The sequence below is a fragment of the Colletes latitarsis genome, unplaced genomic scaffold, assembly GCF_051014445.1.
Source record: "Colletes latitarsis isolate SP2378_abdomen unplaced genomic scaffold, iyColLati1 scaffold0002, whole genome shotgun sequence".
Lineage (NCBI taxonomy): Eukaryota > Metazoa > Arthropoda > Insecta > Hymenoptera > Colletidae > Colletes > Colletes latitarsis.
Window position 1 is genome coordinate 395,503 of NW_027488365.1, and position 11,941 is coordinate 407,443.

Sequence of the window (11,941 nt, forward strand, 5' to 3'; positions counted from 1 at the left end):
GTATGCGAAAACTGTGAAAGTACGAGCCAGATGATTGCAAATCCCAGACCTAACCGAGATATAACCGGCGTTATCCTGTAAAATATTAATCGCAACCAGGTTTAATTGAATATTTCGGTGTGGCACCGCATTACTACGTGATCCAACCCAGAAAAAGGCCAGGATCTGGCCAACAAGTATGCGTAAAATGCGAAAGTACGAGCCAGATGAGGGCAAATACCAGACCTAACCGAGACATAACCGGCGTTATCCTCTAAAATATGAATCGCAACCAGGTTTAATTGACCCTTACGGTCCGGTACCGCATTAGTACGTTATCCAAACCAGAAAAAGGCCGGGATCTGGCCAACAAGTATGCGAAAAATGCGAAAGTACGAGCCAGATGAGGGCAAATACCAGACCTAACCTAGACATAACCGGCGTTATCCACTAAAATATTAATCGCAACCAGGTTTAATTGACTGTCTCGCTGTAGAACCGCATTACTACGTGAAACAAACCAGAAAAAGCCCAGGATCTGGCCAACAAGTATGCGAAGAATCCGAAATTACGAGCCAGATTAGGGCAAATCCCAGACCTAACCGAGACATAACCGGCGTTATTCTCTAAAATATGAATCGCAACCAGGTTTAATTGAATGTTTCGGTGTGGCACCGCATTACTACGTGATCCAAACCAGAAAAGGCCAGGATCTGGCCAACAAGTATGCGAAGAAAGCGAAAGTACGAGCCAGATGAGGGCAAATCCCAGAACTAACCAAGACGTAACCTGCGTTATCCTCTAAAATATTAATCGCAACCAGGTTTAATTGACTGTTTCGGTGTGGAACCTCATTACTGCGGGATCCAAACCAGAAAAAACCCATGATCTGGCCAACAAGTATGCGAAAAACGCGAAAGTATGAACCAGATGATTGCAAATACCAGAACTATCCCAGACATAACCTGCGTTATCCTCTAAATTACTATTCGGAACCAGCTTTTATTGACAGTCTCAGTGTGATACCACATTATTACGTGATCCATACAAGAAAAAACCCAGCAGCTGGCCAACTAGTATGCGAAAAAAGCGAAAGTATGAGCCAGATGATTGCAAATACCAGAACAAACCCAGACATAACCAGCGTTATCCTCTAAAAAACTAATCGGAACCAGCTATTATTGACTGTTTCAGTGTGGTATCACATTATTACGTGATCCAAACCAGAAAAAGCCCAGGATCTGGCCAACAAGTTTGCGAAAAATGCGAAAGTATGAGCCAGATGATAGCAAATACCAGAACAAACCCAGACGTAGCCTGGGTTATCCTCTTAAATACTATTCGGAACCAGATTCTATTGACTGTTTCAGTGCGGTACCACATTACTACGTGATACAAACCAGAAAAAAACACAGTATCTGGCCAACAAATATGCGAAAAACGCGAAAGTATGAGCCAGATGATAGCAAATACCAGAACAAACCCAGACGTAGCCAGGGTTATCCTCTAAAATACTATTCGGAACCAGATTCTATTGACTGTTTCAGTGCGGTACCACATTACTACGTGATACAAACCAGAAAAAAACACAGTATCTGGCCAACAAATATGCGAAAAACGCGAAAGTATGAGCCAGATGATAGCAAATACCAGAACAAATCCAGACGTAGCCAGGGTTATCCTCTAAAATACTATTCGGAACCAGATTCTATTGACTGTTTCAGTGTGGTACCACATTACTACGTGATCCAAGCCAGCAAAAAGCCTAGTATCTGGCCAACAAGTATACGAAAAATGCGAAAGTACGGGCCAGATGAGGGCAAATCGCAGACATAACCGAGACATAACCGGCGTTATCCTCTAAAATATTAATCGCAACCAGGTTTAATTGACTGTTTCGGTGTGCTACCGCATTACTACGTGACACAAACCAGAACAAGCCCAGGATCTTGCCAACAAGTATGCGAGAAACGCGAAAGTATGAGCCAGATGATTGCAAATACCAGAACTAACCCAGACATTGTCGTCTAAAATACTAATCGGAAGCAGCTTTTATTGACTGTCTCAGTGTGGTACCACATTACTACCTGATCCTAACAATAGAAAAACCCAGGATCTGGCCATTCAAGTATGCGAAAAATGCGAAAGTACGGGCCAGATGAGGGCACATCCCAGACCTAACCGAGACATAACCTGTGTTATCCTCTAAAATTTTAATCGCAACCAGGTTTAATTGACTGTTTCAGTGTGGTACCACATTACTACGTGATCCTAACAATAGAAAAACACAGGGTCTGGCCATTCAAGTATGCGAAAAATGCGAAAGTACGGGCCAGATGAGGGCAAATCCCAGACCTTACCGAGATATAACCGGCAATATCCTCTAAAATATTAATCGCAACCAGGTTTAATTGACTGTTTCGGTGTGGAACCCCATTACTACGGGATCCAAACCAGAAAAAACACAGCATCTGGCCAACAAGTATGCGAAAAAAGCGAAAGTATGAGCAAGATGATTGCAAATACCAGAACCAACCCAGACATAACCAGCGTTATCCTCTAAAATATTAATCGCAACCAGGTTTAATTGACAGTTTCAAAGTAGTCCCACATTACTACGTGATCCAAACCAGAAGAAGCCCAGGATCTGGCCAACAAGTATGCGAGAAATGCGAAAGTACGAGCCAGATGAGGGTAAAGCCCAGTCCTAACCGAGACATAACCAGCGTTATCCTCTAAAATATTAATCGCAACCAGGTTTAATTGACTGTTTCGTTGTGGAACCTCATTACTACGGGATCCAAACCAGAAAAAACACAGTATCTGGCCAACAAATATGCGAAAAACGCGAAAGTATGACCAAGATGATTGCAAATACCAGAACTAACCCAGACATAGCCAGCGTGATCCTCTAAAGTACTATTCGGAACCAGCTTCTATTGACTGTTTCAGTGTGGTACCACATTACTATGTGATCAAAACCAGAAAAAGCCCAGGATCTGGCCAACAAGTATGCGAAAAATTCGAAAGTACGAGCCAGATGAGGGCAAAACCCAGACCTAACCGAGACATAACCGGCGTTATCCACTAAAATATTAATCGCAACCAGGTTTAATTGACAGTTACAAAAGTGGTCCCACATTACTACGTGATCCAAACCAGAAGAAGCCCAGGATCTGGCCAACAAGTATGCGAGAAATGCGAAAGTACGAGCCAGATGAGGGCAAATCCCAGTCCTAACCGAGAGATAACCGGCGTTATCCTCTAAAATATTAATCGCAACCAGGTTTAATTGACTGTTTCGGTGTGGAACCCCATTACTACGGGATCCAAACCAGAAAAAACACAGTATCTGGCCAGCAAATATGCGAAAAACGCGAAAGTGTGAGCCAGATGATAGCAAATACCAGAATAAACCCAGCCATAGCCAGCGTTTACCTCTAAAATACTATTCGGAACTAGATTCTATTGACTGTTTCAGTGTGGTACCACATTACTACGTGATACAAACCAGAAAAAGCCCAGGATCTGGCCAACAAGTATGCGAAAATTGCGGAGGTACGAGCCAGATGAGGGCAAATCGCAGACTTTACCGAGACATAACCGGCGTTATCCTCTAAAATATTAATCGCAACCAGGTTTAATTGACTGTTTCGGTGTGCTGCCGCATTACTACGTGACACAAACCAGAAAAAGCCCAGGATCTTGCCAACAAGTATGCGAGAAACGCGAAAGTATGAGCCAGATGATAGCAAATACCAGAACTAACCAAGACATAACCAGCGTTATCGTCTAAAATACAAATCGGAACCAGCTTTTATTGACTGTCTCAGTGTGGTACCACATTACTACCTATCCTAACGATAGAAAAACCCAGGATCTGGCCATCCAAGTATGCGAAAAATGCGAAAGTACGGGCCAGATGAGGGCAAATCCCAGACCTAACCGAGACATAACCTATGTTATCCTCTAAAATTTTAATCGCAACCAGGTTTAATTGACTGTTTCGGTGTGGAACCCCATTACTACGGGATCCAAACCAGAAAAAACACAGTATCTGGCCAACAAATATGCGAAAAGCGCGAAAGTATGAGCCAGATGATAGCAAATACCAGAACAAACCCAGACATAGCCAGCGTTATCCTCTAAAGTACTATTCGGAACCAGCTTCTATTGACTGTTTCAGTGTGGTACCACATTACTACGTGATCCAAACCAGAAAAAGCCCAGGATCTGGCCAACAAGTATGCGAAAAATGCGAAAGTACGAGCCAGATGAGGGCAAATCCCAGACATAACCGAGACACAACCGGCGTTATCCTCTAAAATATTAATCGGAACCAGGTTTAATTGGCTGTTTCGGTGGGGAACCTCATTACTACGGGATCCAAACCAGAAAAAACCCAGCATCTGGCCAACAAGTATGCGAAAAAAGCGAAAGTATGAGCAAGATGATTGCAAATACCAGAACTAACCCAGACATAACCAGCGTTATCCTCTAAAACACTAATCGGAACCAGCTTTTATTGACTGTTTCAGTGTGGTACCACATTACTACGTGATCCAAACAAGCAAAAAGCCTAGGATCTGGCCAACAAGTATGCAAAAATGCGAAAGTACGGGCCAGATGAGGGCAAATCCCAGACCTAACCGAGACATAACCAGCGTTATCCTCTAAAATATTAATCGCAACCCGGTTTAATTGACTGTTTCGGTGTAGTACCGCATTACTACGTGATACAAACCAGAAAAAGGCCAGGATCTTGCCAATAAGTATGCGAAAATTGCGGAAGTACGAGACAGATGAGGGCAAATCCCAGACCTAACCGAGAAGTAACCGGTGTTATCCTGTAAAATATTAATCGAAATCAGGTTTAATTGACTGTTTCAGTGTGGTCCCACATTACTACGTGATGCAAACCAGAAGAAGCCCAGGATCTGGCCAACAAGTATGCGAAAAATGCGAAAGCACGAGCCAGATGAGGGCAAATCCCAGACCTAACCGAGACATAACCGGCGCTATCCTCTAAAATATTAATCGCAACCAGGTTTAATTGACAGTTTCAAAGTGGACCCACATTACTACGTGATACAAACCAGAAGAAGTCCAGGATCTGGCCCACAAGTATGCGAAAAATGCGAAAGTACGAGCCAGATGAGGGCAAATCCCAGTCCTAACCGAGAGATAACCGGCGTTATCCTCTAAAATATTAATCGCAACCAGATTTAATTGACAGTTTCAAAGTGGTCCCACATTACTACGTGATCCAAACCAGAAGAAGCCCAGGATCTGGCCAACAAATATGCGAGAAATGCGAAAGTACGAGCCAGATGAGGGCAAATCCCAGTCCTAACCGAGAGATAACCGGCGTTATCCTCTAAAATATTAATCGCAACCAGGTTTAATTGACTGTTTCGGTGTGGAACCCCATTACTACGGGATCCAAAACAGAAAAAACACAGTATCTGGCCAACAAATATGCGAAAAACGCGAAAGTATGAGACAGGTGATAGCAAATCCCAGATATAACACAGACATAAGCGGCGTTATCCTCTAAAATATTAATCGCAACCAGGTTTAATTGACTGTTTCGGTGTAGTACCGCATTACTGCGTGATACAAACCAGAAAAAGGCCAGGATCTTGCCAATAAGTATGCGAAAATTGTGGAAGTACGAGACAGATGAGGGCATATCCCAGACCTAACCGAGACATAACCTGCGTTATCCTCTAAAATATTAATCGAAACCAGGTTTAATTGACTGTTTCAGTGTGGTCCCACATTACTACGTGATCCAAACCAGAAGAAGCCCAGGATCTGGCCAACAAGTATGCGAAAAATGCGAAAGAACGAGCCAGATGAGGGCAAATCCCAGACCTAACCGAGACATAACCTGCGTTATCCTCTAAAATATTAATCGCAACCAGGTTTAATTGACTGTTTCGTTGTGGAACCTCATTACTACGGGATCCAAACCAGAAAAAGCCCAGGATCTGGCCAACAAGTATGCGAAAAATGCGAAAGTACGAGACAGATGAGGGCAAAACCCAGACCTAACCGAGACATAACCGGCGTTATTTTCTAAAATATTAATCGCAACCAGCTTTAATTGACTGTTTCGGTGTGGAACCCCATTACTACGGGATCCAAACCAGAAAGAACACAGTATCTGGCCAACAAATATTCGAAAAATACGAAAGTACGAGCCAGATGAGGGCAAATCCCAGTCCTAACCGAGACATAACCGGCGTTATCCTCTAAAATATTAATCGCAACCAGGTTTAATTGACTGTTTCGGTGTGGCACCCCATTGCTACGGGATCGAAGCCAGAAAAAACACAGTATCTGGCCAACAAATATACGAAAAATACGAAAGTACGAGCCAAATGAGGGCAAAAACCTGACCTAACACAGACATAACCGGCGTTATCCTCTAAAATATTAATCGCAACCAGGTTTAATTGTCTGTTTCGGTGTGGAACCCCATTACTACGGGATCCAAGCCAGAAAAAACACAGTATCTGGCCAACAAATATGCGAAAAACGCGAAAGTATGAGACAGATGATAGCAAATCCCAGATATAACAGAGACATAACCGGCAATATCCTCTAAAATATTAATCGAAACCAGGTTTAATTGACTGTTTCGGTGTGGAATGTCATTATTACGGGATCCAAACCAGAAAAAAACCCAGGATCTGGCCAACGAGTATGCGAAAAATGCGAAAGTACGAGCCAGATGAGGGCAAATCCCAGACCTAACCGAGACATAACCGGCGTTATCCTCTAAAATATTAATCGCAACCAGGTTTAATTGACTGTTTCAGTGTGGTCCCACATTACTACTTGGTCCAAGCCAGAAAAAGGCCAGGATCTGGCCAACAAGTATGCGAAAAATGCGAAAGTACGAGCCAGATGAGGGCAAATACCAGACCTAACACAGACATAACCGGCGTTATCCTCTAAAATATTAATCGAAACCAGGTTCAATTGGCTGTTTCGGTGTGGAACGTCATTATTACGGGATCCAAAACAGAAAAAGCCCAGGATCTTGCCAACAAGTATGCGAGAAACGCGAAAGTATGAGCCAGATGATTGCAAATACCAGAACTAACCCAGACATAACCAGCGTTATCGTCTAAAATACTAATCGGAAGCAGCTTTTATTGACTGTCTCAGTGTGGTACCACATTACTACCTGATCCTAACATTAGAAAAACCCAGGATCTGGCCATTCAAGTATGCGAAAAATGCGAAAGTACGGGCCAGATGAGGGCAAATCCCAGACCTAACCGAGAGATAACCGGCGTTATCCTCTAAAATATTAGTCGCAACCAGGTTTGATTGACAGTTTAAAAGTGGTCCCACATTACTACGTGATCCAAACCAGAAAAAGGCCAGGATCTTGCCAATAAGTATGCGAAAATTGCGGAAGTACGAGCCAGATGAGGGCAAATCCCAGACCTAACCGAGACATAACCGGCGCTATCCTCTAAAATATTAACCGCAACCAGGTTTAATTGACAGTTTCAAAGTGGACCCACATTACTACGTGATACAAACCAGAAGAAGCCCAGGATCTGGCCCACAAGTATGCGAAAAATGCGAAAGTACGAGCCAGATGAGGGCAAATCCCAGACCTAACCGAGAGATAACCGGCGTTATCCTCTAAAATATTAATCGCAACCAGGTTTAATTGACTGTTTCGGTGTGGAACCCCATTACTACGGGATCCAAGCCAGCAAAAAGCCTAGTATCTGGCCAACAAGTATACGAAAAATGCGAAAGTACGGGCCAGATGAGGGCAAATCGCAGACATAACCGAGACATAACCGGCGTTATCCTCTAAAATATTAATCGCAACCAGGTTTAATTGACTGTTTCGGTGTGCTACCGCATTACTACGTGACACAAACCAGAACAAGCCCAGGATCTTGCCAACAAGTATGCGAGAAACGCGAAAGTATGAGCCAGATGATTGCAAATACCAGAACTAACCCAGACATTGTCGTCTAAAATACTAATCGGAAGCAGCTTTTATTGACTGTCTCAGTGTGGTACCACATTACTACCTGATCCTAACAATAGAAAAACCCAGGATCTGGCCATTCAAGTATGCGAAAAATGCGAAAGTACGGGCCAGATGAGGGCACATCCCAGACCTAACCGAGACATAACCTGTGTTATCCTCTAAAATTTTAATCGCAACCAGGTTTAATTGACTGTTTCAGTGTGGTACCACATTACTACGTGAACCTAACAATAGAAAAACACAGGGTCTGGCCATTCAAGTATGCGAAAAATGCGAAAGTACGGGCCAGATGAGGGCAAATCCCAGACCTTACCGAGATATAACCGGCAATATCCTCTAAAATATTAATCGCAACCAGGTTTAATTGACTGTTTCGGTGTGGAACCCCATTACTACGGGATCCAAACCAGAAAAAACACAGCATCTGGCCAACAAGTATGCGAAAAAAGCGAAAGTATGAGCAAGATGATTGCAAATACCAGAACCAACCCAGACATAACCAGCGTTATCCTCTAAAATATTAATCGCAACCAGGTTTAATTGACAGTTTCAAAGTAGTCCCACATTACTACGTGATCCAAACCAGAAGAAGCCCAGGATCTGGCCAACAAGTATGCGAGAAATGCGAAAGTACGAGCCAGATGAGGGTAAAGCCCAGTCCTAACCGAGACATAACCAGCGTTATCCTCTAAAATATTAATCGCAACCAGGTTTAATTGACTGTTTCGTTGTGGAACCTCATTACTACGGGATCCAAACCAGAAAAAACACAGTATCTGGCCAACAAATATGCGAAAAACGCGAAAGTATGACCAAGATGATTGCAAATACCAGAACTAACCCAGACATAGCCAGCGTGATCCTCTAAAGTACTATTCGGAACCAGCTTCTATTGACTGTTTCAGTGTGGTACCACATTACTATGTGATCAAAACCAGAAAAAGCCCAGGATCTGGCCAACAAGTATGCGAAAAATTCGAAAGTACGAGCCAGATGAGGGCAAAACCCAGACCTAACCGAGACATAACCGGCGTTATCCTCTAAAATATTAATCGCAACCAGGTTTAATTGACAGTTACAAAAGTGGTCCCACATTACTACGTGATCCAAACCAGAAGAAGCCCAGGATCTGGCCAACAAGTATGCGAGAAATGCGAAAGTACGAGCCAGATGAGGGCAAATCCCAGTCCTAACCGAGAGATAACCGGCGTTATCCTCTAAAATATTAATCGCAACCAGGTTTAATTGACTGTTTCGGTGTGGAACCCCATTACTACGGGATCCAAACCAGAAAAAACACAGTATCTGGCCAGCAAATATGCGAAAAACGCGAAAGTGTGAGCCAGATGATAGCAAATACCAGAATAAACCCAGCCATAGCCAGCGTTTACCTCTAAAATACTATTCGGAACTAGATTCTATTGACTGTTTCAGTGTGGTACCACATTACTACGTGATACAAACCAGAAAAAGCCCAGGATCTGGCCAACAAGTATGCGAAAATTGCGGAGGTACGAGCCAGATGAGGGCAAATCGCAGACTTTACCGAGACATAACCGGCGTTATCCTCTAAAATATTAATCGCAACCAGGTTTAATTGACTGTTTCGGTGTGCTGCCGCATTACTACGTGACACAAACCAGAAAAAGCCCAGGATCTTGCCAACAAGTATGCGAGAAACGCGAAAGTATGAGCCAGATGATAGCAAATACCAGAACTAACCAAGACATAACCAGCGTTATCGTCTAAAATACAAATCGGAACCAGCTTTTATTGACTGTCTCAGTGTGGTACCACATTACTACCTATCCTAACGATAGAAAAACCCAGGATCTGGCCATCCAAGTATGCGAAAAATGCGAAAGTACGGGCCAGATGAGGGCAAATCCCAGACCTAACCGAGACATAACCTATGTTATCCTCTAAAATTTTAATCGCAACCAGGTTTAATTGACTGTTTCGGTGTGGAACCCCATTACTACGGGATCCAAACCAGAAAAAACACAGTATCTGGCCAACAAATATGCGAAAAGCGCGAAAGTATGAGCCAGATGATAGCAAATACCAGAACAAACCCAGACATAGCCAGCGTTATCCTCTAAAGTACTATTCGGAACCAGCTTCTATTGACTGTTTCAGTGTGGTACCACATTACTACGTGATCCAAACCAGAAAAAGCCCAGGATCTGGCCAACAAGTATGCGAAAAATGCGAAAGTACGAGCCAGATGAGGGCAAATCCCAGACATAACCGAGACACAACCGGCGTTATCCTCTAAAATATTAATCGGAACCAGGTTTAATTGGCTGTTTCGGTGGGGAACCTCATTACTACGGGATCCAAACCAGAAAAAACCCAGCATCTGGCCAACAAGTATGCGAAAAAAGCGAAAGTATGAGCAAGATGATTGCAAATACCAGAACTAACCCAGACATAACCAGCGTTATCCTCTAAAACACTAATCGGAACCAGCTTTTATTGACTGTTTCAGTGTGGTACCACATTACTACGTGATCCAAACAAGCAAAAAGCCTAGGATCTGGCCAACAAGTATGCAAAAATGCGAAAGTACGGGCCAGATGAGGGCAAATCCCAGACCTAACCGAGACATAACCAGCGTTATCCTCTAAAATATTAATCGCAACCCGGTTTAATTGACTGTTTCGGTGTAGTACCGCATTACTACGTGATACAAACCAGAAAAAGGCCAGGATCTTGCCAATAAGTATGCGAAAATTGCGGAAGTACGAGACAGATGAGGGCAAATCCCAGACCTAACCGAGAAGTAACCGGTGTTATCCTGTAAAATATTAATCGAAATCAGGTTTAATTGACTGTTTCAGTGTGGTCCCACATTACTACGTGATGCAAACCAGAAGAAGCCCAGGATCTGGCCAACAAGTATGCGAAAAATGCGAAAGCACGAGCCAGATGAGGGCAAATCCCAGACCTAACCGAGACATAACCGGCGCTATCCTCTAAAATATTAATCGCAACCAGGTTTAATTGACAGTTTCAAAGTGGACCCACATTACTACGTGATACAAACCAGAAGAAGTCCAGGATCTGGCCCACAAGTATGCGAAAAATGCGAAAGTACGAGCCAGATGAGGGCAAATCCCAGTCCTAACCGAGAGATAACCGGCGTTATCCTCTAAAATATTAATCGCAACCAGATTTAATTGACAGTTTCAAAGTGGTCCCACATTACTACGTGATCCAAACCAGAAGAAGCCCAGGATCTGGCCAACAAATATGCGAGAAATGCGAAAGTACGAGCCAGATGAGGGCAAATCCCAGTCCTAACCGAGAGATAACCGGCGTTATCCTCTAAAATATTAATCGCAACCAGGTTTAATTGACTGTTTCGGTGTGGAACCCCATTACTACGGGATCCAAAACAGAAAAAACACAGTATCTGGCCAACAAATATGCGAAAAACGCGAAAGTATGAGACAGGTGATAGCAAATCCCAGATATAACACAGACATAAGCGGCGTTATCCTCTAAAATATTAATCGCAACCAGGTTTAATTGACTGTTTCGGTGTAGTACCGCATTACTGCGTGATACAAACCAGAAAAAGGCCAGGATCTTGCCAATAAGTATGCGAAAATTGCGGAAGTACGAGACAGATGAGGGCATATCCCAGACCTAACCGAGACATAACCTGCGTTATCCTCTAAAATATTAATCGAAACCAGGTTTAATTGACTGTTTCAGTGTGGTCCCACATTACTACGTGATCCAAACCAGAAGAAGCCCAGGATCTGGCCAACAAGTATGCGAAAAATGCGAAAGAACGAGCCAGATGAGGGCAAATCCCAGACCTAACCGAGACATAACCTGCGTTATCCTCTAAAATATTAATCGCAACCAGGTTTAATTGACTGTTTCGTTGTGGAACCTCATTACTACGGGATCCAAACC